Here is a 21,526-nt window from a genome sequence, read left to right on the forward strand (position 1 = left end):
TTCCATTTGCTGATCCACACTAAGATTTGCTGACATCTCAAGAGCAGTGATAACCAGGTGATATTCTGTATATTATTGCAGTATTTTAAAGGAACATATCTGATTGTTTCAGAGGGTGTGCAGTGCAGTGTGTGACCATGTGTTGTCCTTGAGGGTTCTGCTTTCAAAAGAGGAGAGGTGCATATCCAAAGAGCGTTAGCTCATCACTTTTGTCATAGACATGTCCAACGGCACACATGGGACAAACTAATAGTGTCTGGGCACGAAGAGGAAATTCATAAACTGTCCCCTTTGGTGCATGGATTGAAAGAGTTGAATTGCTGGAATCTGAGGGGACCTCTAGAGAGAGTGTTATAATTGCACTAGGATTGTTGCCACCATTGTTCTGAGTGACTGTACTCCTACTTGGGGCTAATTTGCTGCAGTATTTATTGTTTGTATGTGTTTAATAGTTTGTCGGCAGTGCCTTTCATCTCCCAGAATGCATTCTAATAATAAGTAATTGCTTGCAGAAGCGGAAAATACTAAACACATTCTGCTTTCTGTGCTCACACAGCGTTTACCAGGACATTAAAAATTGGTTTGTAATAGGTTCACTGTCATTTTAAGTCATGAAAATGTAAATGGAATGGAAATTCTATTAATTAGACTTGACATAGGTAAATTCATTACACTGAATGATATTTGCCATCAATGGCGGTGATCACCAGGGATCTAATTTGACAGTCAAAGTCTAGTACCATCTGTGTCCACTACTGAAAGCTAAACAAGCTGTACATCGGTAGTGCATTCTTTGCACCTAGCAGCAGATACTGTCTTATGAGATTGTATCTTATTGTAGCGCATTTGCCTGGCCCCAAAGAGCGCCCGGATGGGGCAGGATGGGAGTAGTAGTGGCCAGGGCGGGGACTAGGAAGGCCGCTGACCAGTGCAGCTGACCCATTGCAAAACGGGCGTACAGAGAGGTGAGATCGCCTAGATTTGTGTAAATAGTTTCCTGGTTTAGCACCCCTGTTATACGTGTACTCAACTGCCACCCTATCCCTGTGTAACTACCCGAATAGACCTCTCGTTCTCTCTCTCTCTTGGCAGGCGTGCGGGTGTGGTGGTAGTGGCGAAAAATAAAAGAGCCGTTTTTAATTCAACGAGTATCTGAATCACTGTGTCCGTCCTCGCCAAACCCGAAAATACTACATTCATGTCAGAAGCAGGAGGATGGACAGTGAACAGCCGTTAATGTCGGCCTTGGAGAAGTGCCGGTTTCTCCAGCAGCCAAGTGACCTCCTAAAGCGCCTTCTGGGGGTAAGTGGCAGCCGCTACCGGTGCCATAACCCTTATCAGGGTTTCCCAGTGGCGGCCTACTCCTGCGTTCCCTCAGTCCATGTGGCAGGAATGAGACAGCTTATGTTCCCTCAGTCCAGCCCGCCAGGGTTACCCTACTCTCCTGAAGGAGGCCCACCGGGAGATATTGTTCCAGGCATTCCTCCGGGCCATTGTGCCGACTGAGGTGCAGCTCCACGTGATGCTGGCAGTGCCGGTCTCCTTGGAGGAGGCCCTGGCTCTGGCTGAGCAGGCTGATGCCGTGTTCGAGGAGACCGGTGGGCATCACCGGAGGGGTGCTCCCTGCCGGGCAGCAGAGGCAGCACCCAGGGAATTAGATGGGGAGGAGGAGATGGCCAGTGCGGCGATGCCAGGGGATGAACAATGGCGGGTCATCTGCCACAGCTGTGGGGCCTCCGGAGGGTGTCAGGAAAGGGGAGTAAGGTGGCCTAAAGGGGGAAACGCCACCCTTGAATGACATTACCCCTGCTCCGGAGAGTCAGGAAGAGCGCTTCACCCCGTCTGTTGCCGTAAGAAGGGTTGACCACAGCCGGGGTTTATTTCTTCCCTGACTCATCTAGGGCAGACCCTGACAGGGCCTGGTCAACACCGGCTCGTCCATCACCCTGCTGCGTCCCCGTTTCCTGCCGGGCACCGAGGCAGCCAGACCCCCAGCAAGTGCATGGTGTACTTAGACGATTTACTCGTGCATGCCCGGGATTTTGAGCAGGCCCTGGTGAACCTCCAGTTAGTGTTGGCTTGCATTTGGGGCTCAAACCCGGAAAGTGCAAGCTCCTGCGGTGGGAGGTCACTTTCCTAGGGTATGTGGTCGGGCCACGAGGGGTGGTCACGGACCAGGGGAAGGTCACCGTGGAGCGCAACTGGCCGGTAACCCACACCGTTCTGCAGTTTCCTGGGGTTGGCGTCTTATTACCAGAGGTTCATTCAAGATTTTGGCAGCCTCGCTGCCCCGCTTCACCGCGTTATGGAGAAAGGGCAGCATTTTGTGTGGGACATGGACTGTGAAGCAGCCTTCCAGGGGCTGTGGGAGGCACCGGTGGGGGCTCCTGTCCTGGCTTTCCTGGATCCGAAGCTGCCCTATGTGCTGGATACAGATGCCAGTGATACAGGGGTAGGAGCAGTACTAGCACAGAAGGGGCCAGACGGGGAGAGGGTCATCGCTTACTTTAGCCGGGCACTCAATAAGGTCAAAAGGAATTATTACGTCACCTGGGGGGAGTTGCTGGCTGTAGGCTCGGCGGTCCGCCACTTCAAGTTCTATCTGTTCGGGACCCAATTTAAACCACGGACGGACCATGTGCCCCTCTCCTGGCTGCTCAATTTCAAGGAGCCGGAGAGTCAAATGGCGAGGTGGATTGAGATCCTGCGGGACTACGACTTCACGGTCATGCACCGTGCAGGGTTTCGCCACCGAAACACAGACGCTCTCTTGCGGAGGCCCTGCGAGGCAGCAGACTGCTGGAGCAGCATGAGGAGGCCGCCCGCGGCGGGGGGAAAGTGAGCACCGCAGCCATGTCCCTGAGCGGTGTCGTGGAAATTTATCTATCAAGGAAGCCACAAGAGAGAGTTCTCACCTGAGTAAGGTCTTTATTTCAATATTGCAATATTGGGAGCCCTGTTGCCACTTTGCAAAGAGCAACCAGAGACTCAATTTGTTACAAGCAGTACAGGGTTTTTATAAGATGTTACGCTGTAAAAAAGCTCAGCGCTTTGTCCCTTCTAAAACTTCCCCTTTCCCTAAGACAAAACAGATTACATCATAAAACGAAAGAAGAAGCCACTAGATTTGTTATTCAAAGCTTATCCGTTACTTTCAGTTAATCTAATGACCTATACATCATATATTGTTTTGGTACATTGTCTCCTAAAGTAACCTAAACAGTGTACTTTGTTTTCATAGCAATAAGTAAGAGTGATTAACCCCTGAAGGCAGGTAAACTGCTACTTTAACAGTAGAATCAGTTACTGATAACATTGAAGTGAATAGCAAAATGCCCTGCTGGATCACTGGGAGAAACGAAGCCTAATGCTACTGTAGTAGACTTATTTATCTTCAGGCCATTTGCATATGGATGCCCCTTTGAGTAGGTCAAATACGTTATGGTGAAGGTGGGAAAAGATCGAGGGTCTGGCTTTGGAAATCCTGCCGCTAGACTTATGCATTCAGAAATGTGACTACCAACTGGTTGGGGAAAAAGTCGCATGGGTGAGGCTGTAGAATGAGGCATTAAAGCACATACATTACAAGATGCATTAAATTTCTTTAACTTTAACAGTATGATTTATAAATTTGTACCACAAATTGCTCATATCCCCCTCATTATTAGTTTCATTCAGCCAGTTTGTATACAAAGAGGCTTCGCGTTTAGATTCTTCCTCTTTCTGGGTGGTGACAGGCTTCCACATAAAAAGGAAAAAGGCTGTGCACATCAGTCCCAAGCAGGTGATCCCCATCTGTCCTTGTGGAGACATCACTCCTGCGCTTTGCTCAGTTTGTTTGTGACCTTTTTACAGTGGGAAGCATGAATCCAGGGAACCCTTTCCGTGACTTTCACAGCAGTGGCAGTGGTCAGCAGCACCTGGTACGGCCCCCTCCACCTGAGTAAACACCACTTCTTTCTCCTGAAGTCTTTCATCAGAATCCAGTCTCCTGGCTGGAGTGTGTGGCAGAGGTCCTGGTCTGGTGCAGGCAGCGCAGCTTTAACCTGTTCATGAATATCACTAACAAGTTTAGACATTTTCCAGCAATATGCTACCAAACACTCATCTAAGTGAGGTGGGTGAGGTCTGTGGCCTCCCCCTTTACTTCTGGAAGCCCTATTCCCATGTGGCGTCCAGTAAGAACCTCGTGTGGCGAGAGTCCTATGGTGGAATGTGGCCTGGCCCTTAAATACATCAAGACCAATGGGAGGCACGTCAACCAATTCATTCCTGTCTCAGCCATCATCTTTGTTAGTTTATTCTTTATGGTCCCATTTACATGTTCCACTGCTCCACTACTTTGAGAGTGGTACAAACAATGCTGTTTTAAATCAATGCCCAGGCGAACTGCGAGAAAGGTAATGACATTGTTCAATTCTCCAGACGCGTCTCAGGAAGGACAAACAGTTTATCCTCCGAGGTTCGTCCAATTTGCTAAAATTGTCCGGGCCAGGATGGAGTTTTAGCAGCCGTCCGCGCTCAGGTTAGTGTCCCATCTGTGTCGCCAATCTTGTCGTGGAAATTTACCTATCAAGGAAGCCACGAGAGAGTTCTCACTTGAGTAAGGTCTTTATTTCAATATTGCAATATTGGGAGCCCTGTTGCCACTTTGCAAAGAGCAACCAGAGACTCAGTTTGATACAAGCAGTACAGGGTTTTATAAGACGTTGCGCTGTAAAAAAGCTCAGCGCTTTGTCCCTTCTAAAACTTCCCCTTTCCCTAAGACAAAACAGATTACATCATAAAACGAAAGAAGAAGCACCACTAGATTTGTTATTCAAAGCTTATCCGTTACTTTCAGCTAATCTAATGACCTAGACAGCATATATTGTTTTGGTACATTGTCTTCTAAAGTAACCTAAACAGTGTACTTTGTTGACGCACTGTTTTCTAAAATTCTGCACGTACTGTAGCACAGCAATTACATCCTTGAAATATATTTTCTAAAAGCACCAATATATTTTTTGCAAAGCTCTCTACATTTTAAGAATCACTTTACTTATTAGATTTCCATTTCAGCGGGCTGTTTGGTGTGGGCCTAGCAGATCTGGCACAGCAGCAGGAGGCAGACCCCGACATCGGGCCAGTGCTCTGCTGGAAGGTGGCGGGGACCCAGCCTGCGCGGGAGGAGCTCCCTCCTCACCCAAAGTCCGTGAAGGCTCTATGCGCCCTGTGGGAGGCCTTGGAGGTGAGGGACGGGGTGCTGCGCCAGGGGTGGTGGGTACCCTCCAGCGGCGAGGTCAGGTGGCAGCTTGCGGTGCTGCGGCACTTCGGCTCTACGAAAACCCTGCGGCATCTCCAGTGCCACTTCTATTCAGGTCTCTGTCACCGGGCCATGGAGCAGTTCTGCCAGAAGGGTCCCCCCAGGAACTCACGGGCGCCCCACCAACAACGTCAGGTGGGGGCGCCCATGGAGCGGGTGGGGGTGGATGTGCTGGGCCAGTATCTGCGCACAGAGGAGAGCAGCTGCTATTTCCTGCTGGTGGCGGTGGACTACTTTACGAGGTGGCCCAAGGCTTATGCCCTCCCAGATCAGAGTGCGTCCACCGTAGCTGATGCCCTGCTGGAGGGAATGTTTGTCAGCCTGGGGGTGCTGGAGGAGCTCCACAGCGACCAGGAGCGGAATTACGAATCCCAGCTGTTTGTGGGGTTGTGCCAGCACCTGGGGATTAAGAAAACGCAGACCACCCCACCGCATCCCCAGAGCGACGGGTTGGTGGAGTGTTTTAACTGGATGCTCTCCACTCAACTGGCCATCCTGGTTTCGGGGCACTAGCAGGAGTCTACCGGGTGCATCCCGGTGGATTTGGCATGGGGTTCGCCGCCGGGAGGAGTGCTGGCACAGCCAGACGGGCCAGATTAAGAGTGGGACATGCAACAGTGGATGCTGCGAGTACACAGCTTTGCCCGAAGCCGCATGACTCAGGCGGTGGTATGGTAGAAATGGTACTACGATCTGCGCCGCAGGGGGACCCCTTTTAGACCTGGGGACTTCGTCTGGATCTACAACCCGCGGCGCCGCAAGGGCCTCAGCCCAAAGTTGGCGTCTACCTGGGAGGGACCTGGGGAGGTCCTGGAGGTTGTGGGGGAGGTCTGCTACCATGTCTGGTTCAGGAAGCGAGGGAGGGTGGTGGTCCTGCACCGAGACCGCCTGCCTCCCTTTAGGGCTTGCGAGGGGACGATGGAAGGAGGATGAGTGCGGAGGAGTCCGGGGAGCAGCCAGGTCCAGATTTCACCGGGCCGGGGGGGGCTGAGGGGCAGACCACCAGACTCTACCTCGACGCAGCAGGCGCACTCGCCGGGTGCAGCGGGGGCTGTGGGATTGTGTGCTGGATGTAGGCAGGCTATTCGACGCCGGCGGGATGCCAGATGTCTCAGGTGGGGGCAGTGTAGAGCATTCGCCTGGCACTGCTGCCGAAGAGCGCCCGGCTGGGGTACGCAGCTTCAGTGGGTTGCCAGTTGGGAGTTGCAGAGTGATATGGCTGCTGGCCATGTATTACTACAATTACTACAATACATGTATTATTACAATTAAATGTATTACTTTACATACCAACTATACTAAAAATATTGAATTAAGTTCTTTTCACACAATATTTTAGAATGTACGTTTTTAAAAAGTTTTTTTGCACATAACTTGTAACTGTAATTCACTACTTTTTAGAAGTGGTGTACACTCTCCAGAGTGCTCATATACCACCTGTCAGTCAATGATATTCCAATAATTGGAATGTCCTCATTGTCTGGTGTTTGACCAGGGGTTAAAATCCTGTTTCTTGTTTACTGTCAGCCATCCTTTGATTTCCCCAGGTGAAGCTGTAGTAAGTGAAAGCCTCATCCGCAATACAACAAGATCAACAGAGAATCAGTGGGTTCACACTAATTGGTATCCCATTTCTTAAGTGGGTCTTCACCTGGTTCTGTGCCATCATGGGATCTTCCAAGACATACCTCAGAGTGTCTTGGTTTCCTTTTCCTGAGCATATTCTTCCTTCTGGCCATTATCTGTGCCACAGAAGTGGATGAGTGTCAGTTCTCATACATTTTTGAATATTTTTCTAGCCTTGATGAAATATATGTCAGACAGAATGAAACTGTAGTTTTAGACAGCTTTCTTTTTTAAACAGTCACCTCAATAGACTTAGGATATTTGCCATAATTTCTAGTGTTTATTTTGTTTTCTTGGTAACTTTAATTATGAATGATGTTTCATTTACATGCACATACAGTATACACATTTTACTCAAAAATATAGGAGCAACAGCATGCTACCGTAATACACCATTTTCAAAACCTTCAAGTAGATAGCTGAAGAAATGGTGTGTTTCTTTTCTTCACTGTTGGGCATGGGATACTTGTTCATTTTCAAAACCTAATGACCTTCCTACTGTACAACACCTATAGAAATACACACCTTTTGCAAAGTAACACATTTTGTGTCCTTACAGCCTGAAATCAAAACCTAATAATTACATACTAACATTGTTTTCAATATGTATTGTAGAGAAGAGTTTCTTTCTTGTTTGGTCTCATTCAGAGGCCATCCAGATCTGGGGTCCATTGATATTCAGTCACACCTACAGCAACTTATTAGATCATTAAACTCATTAGATCATTAAAGGAAGATGAGGAACAAATTCCCCTAACTTAGTAACTAAAATTGTTGACTGCACATTGCTCATGGTTTAAGAAGACCTTCATTCAATGAAGCTAGAATAAAACACTTAAAACATTTAAAAATTAAGCATAAAATAATTGTTGGTATACAGTATGTTCAGCATTCAGTAATGTACTGTACATAAACCTTGCATTAGTTTGTTTGAAAACCCTTTGTGTTTTTCTGAAGAAAACAACAGCATTTCAGTAGTTTATGATTAAACTCTTACAGTTTGGAGATTTGATGCAAGCACAGTGTTTTAAAGTATTGAATGTGATTTATTCAGGTCACCCCCCAAAGATTAATTAATAATTAACAATAAAACAAGGGCAAAATGTCAATACAAATGAACATTTTTAATGCATTTATGACTGATGATAGGAGATTCAATACACACAACACACAAAGTCATTGTGTCAGTAATAAACTACACTGTTAATGTACAATATTAACATCATCTGGTATTTGGCTTTAATAAATGTCATTACAGAGTTATGAGATCATTTTTGTACAACATGTTTGAACTCACAAAGGTTTCTTTGTAACTCTTGGTATTTGTTGGCATGATAGAACAATGAGTTTGTTTTTAGGAGCTGTTGCTCATAAAAAACATTGTGTCATGCATTGGCACATGTAAGAAAAGGCAACAAATACACAAATAGTTTCATTTTTCTAATAATATTTATTTTAGATTAGAAGGCCTGTACTGTTTAGAACAGGTAATAGTTCACCAATAGATGGCAGTCTGTCCTCTGGATCAGAAATGACTTTTCTGGAAACTGAGAAATTTGTATTGCACAACCAAAAAGTTTAGGAATCTTTTAATATTAGGAATAATACAGTGATTTGGTTAAGCACTTGATGGATAATAATAAAATGTTTTGTTTCACTTTTGAAGGTTTTTGGAAAATAAGTTTTTATTTACAGTATAACATTATGAGGTAGAGCAATGATGTGAGAGTAAATAAAAACATGAATGAGAAAGGCCTTGACACTGTTATCAGAAAGAAGTACATGTCCTATACAATAGACCTCATAAGAGCAAGGAAAGTCTGTTGTGACTGACTAAATTCATATTATAGATGAAAATGGTTTCTAATCAGCCCTTACTAGATTTCCTTTCAGTTTTATTAGATATAGTCAACCACTGTACTTTATTTAAACTGCTTGTGGTAGACTTTTTAGAAGCAATCTCAAGCATTTTTCAGACATGAGATCCATTGTGTTTGATATTTGTACTTATCTGTTATCTGCATTTCAGCATTTTAAAATCTGGAGATTTAGAATTAGCAAGTGAAAGTATATGAGTATTTTCACCTCAAAGAGAGATTAATCGTTTCCTCTGGATTGCACTTTTGTTTACTGTCAGATTCAAGATGATAAATGATGCTCTGTGAAGGGTAGTGTGGCATAAACATTCCTCTAGGTTTTTTATGTTAGCATAAGTAAACTAACCCATCCATCCCGAGAATCACTTAAAAGAGTAATACCACAGATTATGCATGAATTTTAATACTGTAAATCATAACCTTTATATTTGCAATTCCTCTCTCCTTTCATTGTAACCGAGATAGTATCATTTCGATTTTTTCTGTAGTTTAAATTGAGTATCCTATAAACACAATTTTAGTTCTTAGAAAAAGTGTATGTTTGGACAGAGGGATCTGCCATGATGTGCTAAGGAAAAATATCTTTGAATTCTGTTGTTGTTAGATTCATCATATAAGCCAGAAATATAGCAGACATTAATTGAATTGAGACAGTTATGTGACATTTAAACGGTCCTGGTTTATTAATACAATTAATACATTCGAATTTATACAGCCCATGTCTGTTTTTTTAGATAGTAGAATCTTACACATTCACTTGCTAACAAACTAGAATTTGAAATGTTCAACAGACAGGAAATTGATTGTTGATGTTCATTTTTTTAAATTGCTTGTTAGTGTTTATAAAGACAACTGTGACAAAATAGTGGGCAGATTTCCACCATTGATCCTCTTGGACAGTACATCTTACTTAAATCTAATTGATTTTTTACGTGCTAGTAGTCTGCAGTGTGAATCAGTTTTTATCTAGGAATTATAGATTGGTCTTATTCAATCCCCATTTTGTACTCTCTTGCCATACTGCTGTCATAACTACATTACAAAGCACTGTGCTTGAATTGTTATGACTGTGCTTTCCAATACTATGCTTGTATTTTTGTTTTTTGTGTTATTACATGCACTTAACTAGCGACTTAAGCAGAATGTTTAGAAATACTTTTTGTAGTGTTTGAGAACCTGCATAATAACCTTTCATGTTGTATTGTCTACATACTGTAGTATTAAAAAATTAGTAGCACACCAAAAAAGAAACAGTGGAGTGCTGTGTAACACATATTATTGTAATAGCTGTGTAATAGTCATATTATTAGTCTTTCTTCTAAATATTTTATACACATGGCATTTTACAGCAGGCAAATTACAAACTATCCAATTTGTGTAGGCTTGTGACAGACCAATGTATATGGTGAGCAAAGCAAAAAGAGCACAAATCATTCAACCTACTGTTACGGTACCACCATCCTGCCCCCAGGGAGCTTGTGACCCACAGGCACCTACTGTAGGTACACAGACTACCTAGACCTCGTTAACCTATCCCAGCACTTCTTCATCACCACACCTCCCCTCCCAAGCCTACCTAAGCCCAGCTCTCTGGGTCATCCCTGCTCAGTATTACGTTTTCACTTGAGAGTCACTTCCTGTTTTCCCATGAGACATTCTCTGCATTCCCCTATTTGGCCTACATACTTTAGCCCTGTTTTGTGACCATGAGTTCATAGATTCTTCCTCGGTTAACTTTGTTTTAGGACCTTCTGGTTTTTAATCTATTGCTTTTTGACTTTTACCTTGGATTTATTTGTTTGATCCTGTTGGTAGTCTTTGAGTTCCCTGGATCTGTGTAGGGTCCATCCCTACCAATAATGTAACACGCACCACCCATTGTGTTTTTTATTTTTGTTATATTTTCTTCAAAAGCTTATAAATCCTTGTTGAAGTTTATCTGCACTGAAATTCCTTCACAGCTCAAGATAAATGATATGGCAATCCTTGATGACATGAGAATCCTAAATAAGATTAGACTGAGAGTGAGAAGTACTTTAAACAAATAGTTTTGGGTTTTTCATTCTTTAAGCTAAGAACAACATCAGAACAATGTTTTACTTTGCTATGTTGCATAAAGTAATTGCACAGCGGTATATAAAAAGTATTAATATTTTTAATCGAATAGAAGTGAACATTTCATGTTACCATTAATGTGATACAGTACTTTATGGTTGCTTTTCCATATTTTAAACAATAGATGGCATTACAGCCACATGAACTGTGTAGCACATTGTTTTCTACATATATAACAAGTATACTAGTGTTAAATACACTTACTGGTAGACTTTACATTTCAAATGGTTTGAAATTTCATATACATCTTTTAAAACTCATTAATACAAATCTTACAATAATGGGTTGCAAACACATTTTATGAGTTTGTGTGTGTACATTTGTATCAGAAAGAGTAGTATCATTGTCTGTTTTTTCAGTAAACAATCTATATATTTTTGCTTACATTTCTTTGTACCCTTTTAATCTTTTTTTAATTGCATTTGCAAGTAGCCTTACCTCCTCTGGAAAACAGATCATTATGGAGATTTGAATTCCCATGTTGAGTTTCAGGTGTTGTTTACAAAAAAAAATCTCATTAAGTATTCCACTCGTTTGCAAGGCCACACAAGAGTTACACTAAATTCTCCCTACACTTGGATTCAATGCATATTTAAACACAATATAATGCTTCCTTTCTCTTCAGGAAGGTATTGGATGTTTATTAACAGCCTTGGGTTTTTTTCTTTTTCCAAGCATAATGTGTTGAAATTGGATATGGAACAGCTCCGTATTTCTTAGCTTTTAGACATCGTTGCCTATTTTTAACCTGCTACTATATGTGGATTCTTTCAAATACATTGATAAAATGATAAGGGAGAAACATTCATCATCTGTTGAACTGGCTTTTAAAATATTGGAGGTACAGTAAGAGGTCAAAATCTCATTTAGTTTATATCAAAGAATACCACAATATGACTTGAATCACTTTACTGGCAGAACCCAGGCTCAGTACCCGGAGGCACTTAGATCAGAGTTAAGGTGCTTCACTTCATATATCATGTAATCATTACTCTCCTGGTGTATCTTTTAATGACTAACAACATGTCATTCAATTTCTATTTATAATTTAAATTGTCATTATTAATAATTAGATTTTTTATAATAATCCAAACTATGCTAATAATCATTCTGGTCTTTCCATATTAGGAATCATGTCATTAACCACACTATATATTTAAGCTTATTTGAAATTATACCATTTAGATAAAGTAAGATCTTGATTAAGTGATTGTCTTCTAATGTGACTCTTGCAGATGTTGACATACAGGGAGTCCCAGATTAACATCTCTCTTCGATTTTATGCCATTTTGACTTTTTGTGACAGTGGATGTTAATATTGCCTGACTACAATTCCAACCTTAAAACATGAAAATAACATATTTGTAGTTAAATCATTGCAAAATATATTTGTATCATAAAAAATCATTAAATATATATTATTTTATAGTTGCCTGTGTTTAAGATGATTATGTAATTTTAATGTATTTTCTATACCCCAGCTTCAAGTTCTCTGAGCTGAAACCTAAAGAAGAGCAGTGACTACAGTACATTAGATATGCCAAAAATAGTAATTTCACTCTATACAGTATTATATGTCTTTAATCATCACACATATGATCCTTAATGTAACTTTATGTAGTATTATGCTGTACTTACTGTAAAAGTTGAATTTAAACAAATTCTGCTGTGTGTACGTGATACACTATGAATTCAAAATATTGAAAATTTAAGTTCAATGTTTAAATGAGACTTATGTCTAAAAATGTTGTTAATCACTCACACTCATACAGTACTACTATTATATAGCACTATTATTAGTAGCTCACTCTCTCTCACACACATACACTCATCACATTTGTTACTTTTCAAATTCTAAGTGATTCTAAAACATTTCAAACAAGCTTAAATTATATTTAAATGCCCAACTTAATAAGCCATTACAATAATTATTCTGTTTACAAATGCAGATGTGAATGTTCTGTTAACTTTCAGATCGTACACTACTGTAGACTTACTTGTCATATTCTGGTCCCAGTAATTGTTGAATACATTCATTCTTATTGAGAAATATGCCACACTTAACATCCTGTGGGGAATATTTATGGCCTCCTGGTTTCCATTAACCCCTATTTCTATTTTTTCTTATGCAAAATAATTCCCAGCTTAATGTTGATTCAGTTAATGTCCCTGTTTTATGGAACCTTTTAAGGATGTTATTTGGGGACCTATTGTACTGATTAATTTAACATGCCATTATTTTTGTTTTGATTTTTTTAATGAGCACTTTACCATTTGTGATGATCAATAGCTATTTATCAGATGATATGGATTAATATGCTTTTTATATGTCTATGTCTTGTATTTTATTGGTTGTAGCCTACCCAGGGACTACTGATGTAAATGAGCTTTTTAGCTAACTTGGTTGCTGCTTAAGAGCTGAAGGCTGTCGCTGTTCAATAAACTAAACAGAAGCTATAAGCGGAGGTCTCATAGGGTTTGATGACAGCATTGCAGTTTGTAGCTATTGTATCTTCCTTAACACTTTTCCAGTATTTCCCATAAGTATTTTGCCTTAAAAGTACCTTTAGTTCTTTTAAGTACCTTTAAAAGCTGTACATCCTATACAATCTAATGATATACTGTACAGTAAAGCACACGTGCAGTCTGTATTCTGTTTCTTCCCAAGACCATGGGTCCAAAGTCACTGTTCATCATACAATGCAAGATCCACCAAATGAGAGATACAGGTGTATGCGGTGGGTATCAAAACTATACCTGATAGCACCTCAGCCATTTACAAGCTATTAGTTTGATGATGTACCTTAAAAGTTACAACTTCACTCATTTTGGTTGGCTAGCTCACTGGCTCTTCATGTCTTTCCAACTAAACTGGTAATCTGACTTTACTAACCATGTGACTTTTCCAACCTCATCAGGACCTTTGCTAAGCAAAACTCTTCCTCTTTTCTCTGGCACTAGACACTCCCACACAGAGCAAGCAGCTGTCAAGTCGGACCACAGACCACTGACTAACCCAGCCCAGCTTCATCTCCTCAGCAGGAAGTTTGAACTATCAAGGAAATGTGGTCAATTGATCAATGGATCTTTGAGTTTAAAACTTCTTTATTCACGTTATAATTCTCAAGAGTTTAATTTTTATTCCAAACATATCTTTGATGTTTAGTTCATGATAGTAAATGTATATTTACTTGTATCTGGGAATATGAATGTGATGTTATTATATGAGACTGATAAAACCTATGAGCAAGAACATAACATATGTTATAGTCAGTGTATTTTAACTCTGAAGTTATTAACTCTTGTCTTTATAATCCCTGAGTGATCAGTCTTTCATATCACATCAGATCATTTCACAGAAATATTCTGTTGCATCTGTTGTTTGTTATGCATGTTTTGGTGTTATAACAATAAATTGTGTCTTGTATACTGTATATTTAGAATCTGAGTGTAACACTGTAAGTCATTATGATTGATTGATTTCTACAAGTCGTCAAGTAGTCTTGCAATTTACTGTTAGAATTTTTTATTGTTATACCAGAATGAAACCCCCCCCCCATATCATTATAAAGCCTACAAATAATACAGTATATTCAAGTAATATAAAGCACAGCAGATAATTTAGAGTTTAGAGTGTGGAGCTTTACCCCCAGTGAACTGATAAAGTAAAGACAGAGATTGATATCATGATGATATTTAGGCTGTGGAGTCCCCTTCAGGGGCATAGGGTAGAGATAGATATCAATGACAAAGGGGTGGGGCAGACAAAAAGTAGAAAACAAATAAATGGAGTGAAAAGGGGAATAAAATGAAAATCCGAATGGCAAATTTTTGTGGAGATCTGTAAATAAACAATATTAGGACGAAATAATCCACTCTTTAGTGCTAGGAGAATGTGTGAACACCACTAATGGATGATTTTTGCTTTTAATATCTTAAATATTTTGATGACTCATATATGTCACGAAAGATGTCTTTCTGGACCCAATGCAGATGACACAATCCAGAGTAGAGTGAGGAAAACACGGGGAAAAAAGAATGCGGGAGTTGGGAATGAAAACAGGGGGCATGTCCATGGTGCGCAGGCAAACAATCCAAATCAGAGTCCAAAGGGAAATCCAAGAGGAAGGCAAAAGGTCAAAGCTGGGCGGTCCATCCGAGACGAGAACAAACAGGATTAAAAACCAGAGCGAATCCGGCGGAGGGTCGGGGGGAAAAAGGGGGAAATTAGACCAGACGTTCAGATCCCGGACTCGCTTGGTACCGGAACCAATGCAGAGCCCAGAACAGAGTGAGCGTCTGGCTCTTATAGGGAGGCAGGAACCGGGACCAGGTGCACAAAATCAACTCAAAAGTGAAAGAGCCGGAGTGCCCTTAAGGGGGAGGGACTACAATCGTTACAATATAATAAACACTTATATAAACAAAGATGAATTAGGTGGTTATTCTTTCTGACATTGTGAAACAGCCACAGATAATAATATCCTAATTCCCATCCTCCACAGCTATTTGCTTACAACACAAACCTCAAAGATGTTCCTCACTGAGCATACAATAAAAAGAAACTTTCCACTTGCAACTGCACTGAATTGGCAAAGGTATCATAAGCAAAATGAAAAAATCATTTTGAAGCAGATGAACTGATACCTTATTTAACACAGATAACTTACTGAAGCCCAGAGTGATTCCAGAGCAGGAATTTATTTTCTATAAACGATTGCACACAATATTCTAAATGAGGCCCCAATATTTAATTTTAAATTAATTTAATTAATATCAGTCCTGCCTCAGTTTGCCATAATTTTTTAATGCACATTATATTTTAATATGTAGCCAATAAAACAAAATATTCATATTAGGTACTCGAAAACATTTTACTCTCCGGAGTCTTCAAAATGGATGTCATAAATTAAGTGAAATTAATTTTTTGGTGCTTAAAATCTTAAGCTTCATGGTGTTAATACTTGTCTGCATTATTGGTTACTGACATGTTCAATAATTAGTATTTTAAAAATAAATATAAAGGAATCCTGAGATCGAAACCTGTTTACATCTAAATTATTGTGATCTTTCTTTTAAAATAATTTCAATAGTTATTATTATTATTTTTATTATTATTTCAGTCAAATGGGAAATTGTTATTTGAAAGTGATGTTGCTTGCTAGAGCTTTATCACATTGTTTTGAAAAATAAACACCTGGGGGCTCTAAAAATGAGTCGACCAACTAAATGGATTTCAGTTCTCTTTAATGTGGCCTTACAGCTTTCAGCCATGGAACTGACACTGTCTAGTGACATGCAGACTATGTGCATTCACACAGTCCAACATAATCACTTGAACAGGGAGAGTAAAAACTAGCACCAGCTGGATTCTCCCCTGTGCCCTTCCGAAGATTATCACACACCATAACACAGAAGGGCAACACAAGGAGAATGTGAACACTGATAAAACACAGGGCAAAAAAGCAGAGGTTTTCACCCAATTAGCATAATCCTCCCAGTGCCTTCAGTCACCAAAATTATTACCTACAGTAGCAGTCTCACCTTGTCAGAACTTTGACACACAGCAAGGTTGGCCCTGCTCAATACTGGAATGGAAAACCTCAAAGTAGAACTAGACTGCATCTTCAACCACATAGCTTACCAGGCACCAGAACCAGACAGCATAATACTACATAAAGTTACATTCAAGTGGTAAAAGCATAGAACCATAAGAAGAGTTACAAATGAGTTGAGGCCATTTGACCCATCTATAATGTTTGGTAGGTTTGGTAAACTATCTTGTTTAGTTGCTAGTTGATAGCTTGGCCTATTCACAATCCTTTGGATAAACATGTCTTGCTGTTTTTATTTTTTTAATTTACTGCTACATAGTTTCCACTGCTGTCCTATTGTCTGTGTTTCAGTGTTAATTTTGAAGAAAACGTCTATATCGTCTTTATTGATACCTTTGATAACTATGAATACTTGTATCAGGTATACTTAATACAGTGAATTCACAAAACATGCTGCATGTGGACTATAATAATGCTAAATGTCCCTAAGGCAGTAACGGAATGGTATCTAAGACAATTATTCCCATAACACACTAATATGCTGCAATGGAGAAACCTTAGCTTATATTTCTTTCTCTATTACAACATTTTCAGAAGTATAATTTGGTAGAACATGCCATTATATCTCACATTTTTTATTTCACTTGAAACTTAAATGAACTTTTTTTACATTTATTTACTGAGCATCATAAGAAATGTGTGATTTATAACCAACAAATATGTAGTGCTCTTATGAAATAAAATATATTTTTATAGGACATGAACGGACATGTTTTGAACAAACATGACAAAGTCAACTTGTTATGCTGATTAATATTTGTCATATTTGGGGGGGTCTGCTGTTTAAGTTTCAGACTAGTAGCAAGAGTGGCCACTATTGCTAAACCAATTTGTACATATACTGTATGATACACAGGACATTGCTCAGTTTAGTTCCATGCAATAAGGTTGACATCTTGTTGGTAAAGTCTTGTGAACTATGATCTTCTAGATTGTGGCCTATCCTTTATTGACAATGTTTGGCTGTAATGTCTTGCCAAATTAGAAGTTACTAGCTGTGAGTGCTCCAGAGAGTGTACTGACTTAGTCTAGCCTCCAACATGCTGATATCATAAAAGTGTGATAAGTGTTGATAAGTTGGGCGTATTGATTCCTTTATGTGTTTTCTTTCTCGATTGTCACCAGACTTGACATTAAACTTGTTTAATATCCTCATCACATATGTTCATTTAGGTGGCGCAGTGGTTAGCATTGCTGCCTCACATCTCTGCAGCCCTTTGTCCAATTCCTAGGGGTGCTGCCTGTATGGATTTTGTATGTTCTTCCTGTGTTCACATGGGCTTCCTCTGGGTGTTCTAGTTTCTAATCCAAAGACCTAGTGGCACGTTAATTGGCTTTTGGGAAAACTGGCCCTGGTATGTTTTTTTTTCGCAGTGCCCTGCAATGGACTGGTGTCCTGTCAGGGGTGTATCCTGCCTTGTACCCATTGCTTGCTGGGATTTACTCCATGTCCCCCCCAAGCCTTGATTGGATAGAGAGATTAGAAAATGAATGGATGGATATGTTCAGTCATCTCTCTCAGTAATGAGGTGATTTACTCATCATGCATCACTCAAAGTCCCTCAAAATAAAGATTATTTTACAATGTTGTGAAGGATCAATTACTCAAAAAATAAAATGTATTTCTTTATAATTTTTTTCTGATGCTCAGTATTTTATGACTTAGTCAGAAAGTGTAGATTTTTGATTGTGTTGGATAGTTAAAAAGGAAATCCTGTCTGAAGGAGCAATGTTCATCCATCCATTTTCTATCCGCTCTTTCCAATTCAGGGTTGGGAGGCAGCTGGAGCCTATCCCAGCGAGGAGTCTAGTATATACAGGATGTGATGAATGTAGTTTTCTCTTCGATCACTGTTCACAGCCTCAGGCCACACACACTGCCACTCCCTAAAAGACTAGGCCTTCTGTTGCCGCATAATTCTACACTATCTAGTTTACAAGGGGGTGATGTAACCCAGTGCCACTGACTCCCTTTACATATCAAGACACTTGATGAAGAAAGAACTGCTAATTCTATGATCAAATATCAGTGCTGGCAAGGGGTGCACACTGATCTGTTTCTTCCTTGAAGACAGAAGATTTGAAATGAAACTGCTGTTGATATTCATGCAGTCTTCCATGCAAAGAACAACAGTTTGGAGTCTTTTAAGATGTGACTGTGGACAAGTACTGTTACTCCAGAGCACCCAATAGTGCAATCCAGCAGATTGTCGATGGCTGCTTTGTACACAATATTGTTGAGCACCTTTAGAGGAAGAACAACATGGACAAAATTGTCCACAAGGCATTCTCTAAAGATTTGGGACTGCTGAGTGAGAAAATCTCCCACTTTAAGTACTAATGTTCAAGTACATTTAATCAAGCTAATGAAATAACATATTCTCCGGGACTTCCCCACTCTAGTTTATAAGAGCAAAAGGGCTAACACCATTGGCATTGCAGTTTCTGTTGATAAGAATGTTTAAAATCCCTTGGCTGACAAGATCCAAAGGTACCAAGACTTCGCTATGAGGTAAAAAGGTGTGATACCAAATATGGTAAAACAAAGTCTAGGGCTCTCAATGAAGGACATTAGATTCTACCAGAAGGCTTGTCTTCAGATAGAATTTAATATCAATTATCCAGAAAGGGTAAAAGATAGTAATATTATTGGTTAAATGTAATCCCCATCTCAATTGGCCCATTCACACTTTAATGATAGGATAATAAAAAATACTATAAATAAGTTTGAATGAAATAATTAAAGACTAAAAAAAATCCATTATGACACAAATAACAATGTAGCCTAATACTAATACTAATAATAATTAATTTCTATTGGTTAAACAAACTTCTACTTTAATCAGAAGATGTCTATGTAATTGAGCTATATCAGTATTTTCTAAAAGCAAGTAGTTACAGTTGGCCTTCTAGACAAAAAATATTCTTGGGGATTCTTAAAACAAGCATTCTTTGTGTCTGCAGGCCCCTGGTCTTATCAGCAGCAGATACATTTCATGTTGCAGCTGGTGTTTTGCTGAACATGCTGTACAGAGAAAGAATTTTAACCCTTCAATTTTATATTCAATTGAAGATTATGATTAAAGTAGTTCAAGTAGGTAGCTGCATCAGCTGTATCAGTGAAACCTTTCAGTTACTGTATTTTTTGTACAACAAGCAATTAAAATCAACATTTGCATGAATAACTTTTTGCAAATCAAGTACTCATTCCTCTACACAGTTATTTCTAAATTATTTATCATAACTCAACAGTTTTTGGAAGTAATTGTCCACAAAATATTTAATTGTTGTTGGTAATATTTCAAAATTATCTGTAGATCTGCTTACTAATTACTGAGCTACCCAATCCTCAAATCAGTAATTAATTGAATAATTATTGGTTATTGATAACATTTTAAAGAATGCCTCAGCAATTCCCAAGCACAGTGAAGAATAATAATTTTATTCAGCATTAATTCACAATTGGTAAATGGAAGAAAAATCAAGACAGGTACAGTATAAGACTAATAGCTAGTGCCTCCTATTGAAATGAACCTAAAACATCAGGAAAAAAGATGATTATTTTTTTAATTTCTTGTATGATGTGGTAAGAGTTCTCTTTTTATCAATGTACTTCAGTTTATTTATGATGGGATTTTATTGTTCTCATTTATAAAGGGCCTTGCTGAAAGATATACTGTAAATTCACAGGTTAACCATGAAAATGCCTACCATGATCCATTAGTCTAACTCTGTTACTCTGAATATGTGAAGAATTTATTTTTTAATGTGTAATATATGTAAATGAACAGTTTATGTTGTTTTATTATTTTCTATTCAAGTAGAATAGTATAATTGAATATGCTTGTTGATCTATCTTTCACAGGATCTGCCACAGGGGTGGGGAACGTCTGGCCCGCGGGCTGTATATGGCCCGTGAAATCATTTGGTCTGGCCCTGCCAAGGCAACCGCAGGCGTAGAGCCTGGCGATAATTCGATAACGATAATTATTGCGATATAATTTTCCTCTATATAGTTTTAACAAAAGTTCGATAAATGTTCATGCTTTACGCATGATACGCGCATGCACACTAAATACTGCGCGAGTGCGCGTGCGTGTTGCAGACTGGGCAGCTAACAGATTTGTTTAATGTTTCTGCTGTTTGCCAAGTGTTGTGTTCTTAAAATAAAGAGTTGTTTAATTCACCAATTAACTGTCTGGTTTCTTCAAGTTTCATTCAGGAGAAAAAAATCTGCCTTTAAACTTGAAAGAAATAATGATTTGACATTTATCAAATCATTAATTCAGTCGATATCGATAATTCTCAATATCGACTGATACTAAATTGTTTATCATGATAATGTTTTTGGCCATATTGCCCAGCCCTACGCAGGTGGGACTTGAAATTCAATAAATCTAGGAGCTTTTTTCATAGCAACATAAATTTATATTAAGTGAATCATAATAATAACGTAAATTTTGAGGGACAAGCAAGGAACGTCCATTACGGGATAGAAAGGACACATACGAGTACATGACGGGACAGACACGCATGCTTCTCGCAGCTGCCTGCGCCCATCTGCCTGTATTGCGGTGACTCAGAGGACAGTCAGTGCCAGGCAGGCTGGGAGTGTACACATTGCGAAAGTGTTAACACACTGTGTTTTACGAACTGCGGGATGAAGTCAAGCAGTTCATGGAGATGAAGGGAAAACCTGTCAGGGAACTCAATGTTAGCAAGTGGTTGTTTGATCGACTGTGTTCCAGACTGACCAACGCAAACCTGGAAAAGCAGTTGCGAGTAGCAACATCATTAATACCAGCTAACATCACACGCCTCACCAAAGAGAGGCAGTTCCAGCCATCACATTAGGGGTGAGTTAATTAAATGTTTGACCAAATATAGCAGGCTAATTTTTAAATTGATAATTTTGTATGGCCCGCGAATGATGTTATAAATATCCAAACGGCCCTTGGCAGAAAAAAGGTTCCCCACCCCTGTTCTAC

General features: G+C 39.9%; 2 long non-coding RNA genes across 3 annotated transcripts in view; both read left to right on the top strand.

Moving 5' to 3' along the window:
• The first annotated feature begins 4,264 nt into the window (after window positions 1-4,264).
• LOC138240766 (uncharacterized) lies at window positions 4,265-14,274 on the top strand. Its single transcript, XR_011190003.1, has 3 exons — window positions 4,265-4,525; window positions 5,062-5,230; window positions 13,885-14,274. It is a non-coding gene; the product is annotated as an uncharacterized lncRNA (long non-coding RNA).
• Window positions 14,275-21,133: 6,859 nt separating this feature from the next.
• The window catches only part of LOC138240767 (uncharacterized), a 48,658-nt gene continuing 48,265 nt past the window's right edge, over window positions 21,134-21,526 (top strand). For both annotated transcript variants that reach the window (XR_011190004.1, XR_011190005.1), the window contains exon 1: window positions 21,134-21,394. This is a non-coding gene — a long non-coding RNA (uncharacterized lncRNA). The remainder of the gene's footprint in view (window positions 21,395-21,526) is intronic.

The sequence above is a fragment of the Lepisosteus oculatus genome, chromosome 7 (genome assembly GCF_040954835.1).
Source record: "Lepisosteus oculatus isolate fLepOcu1 chromosome 7, fLepOcu1.hap2, whole genome shotgun sequence".
In the NCBI taxonomy this organism is placed as follows: Eukaryota; Metazoa; Chordata; class Actinopteri; order Semionotiformes; family Lepisosteidae; genus Lepisosteus; species Lepisosteus oculatus.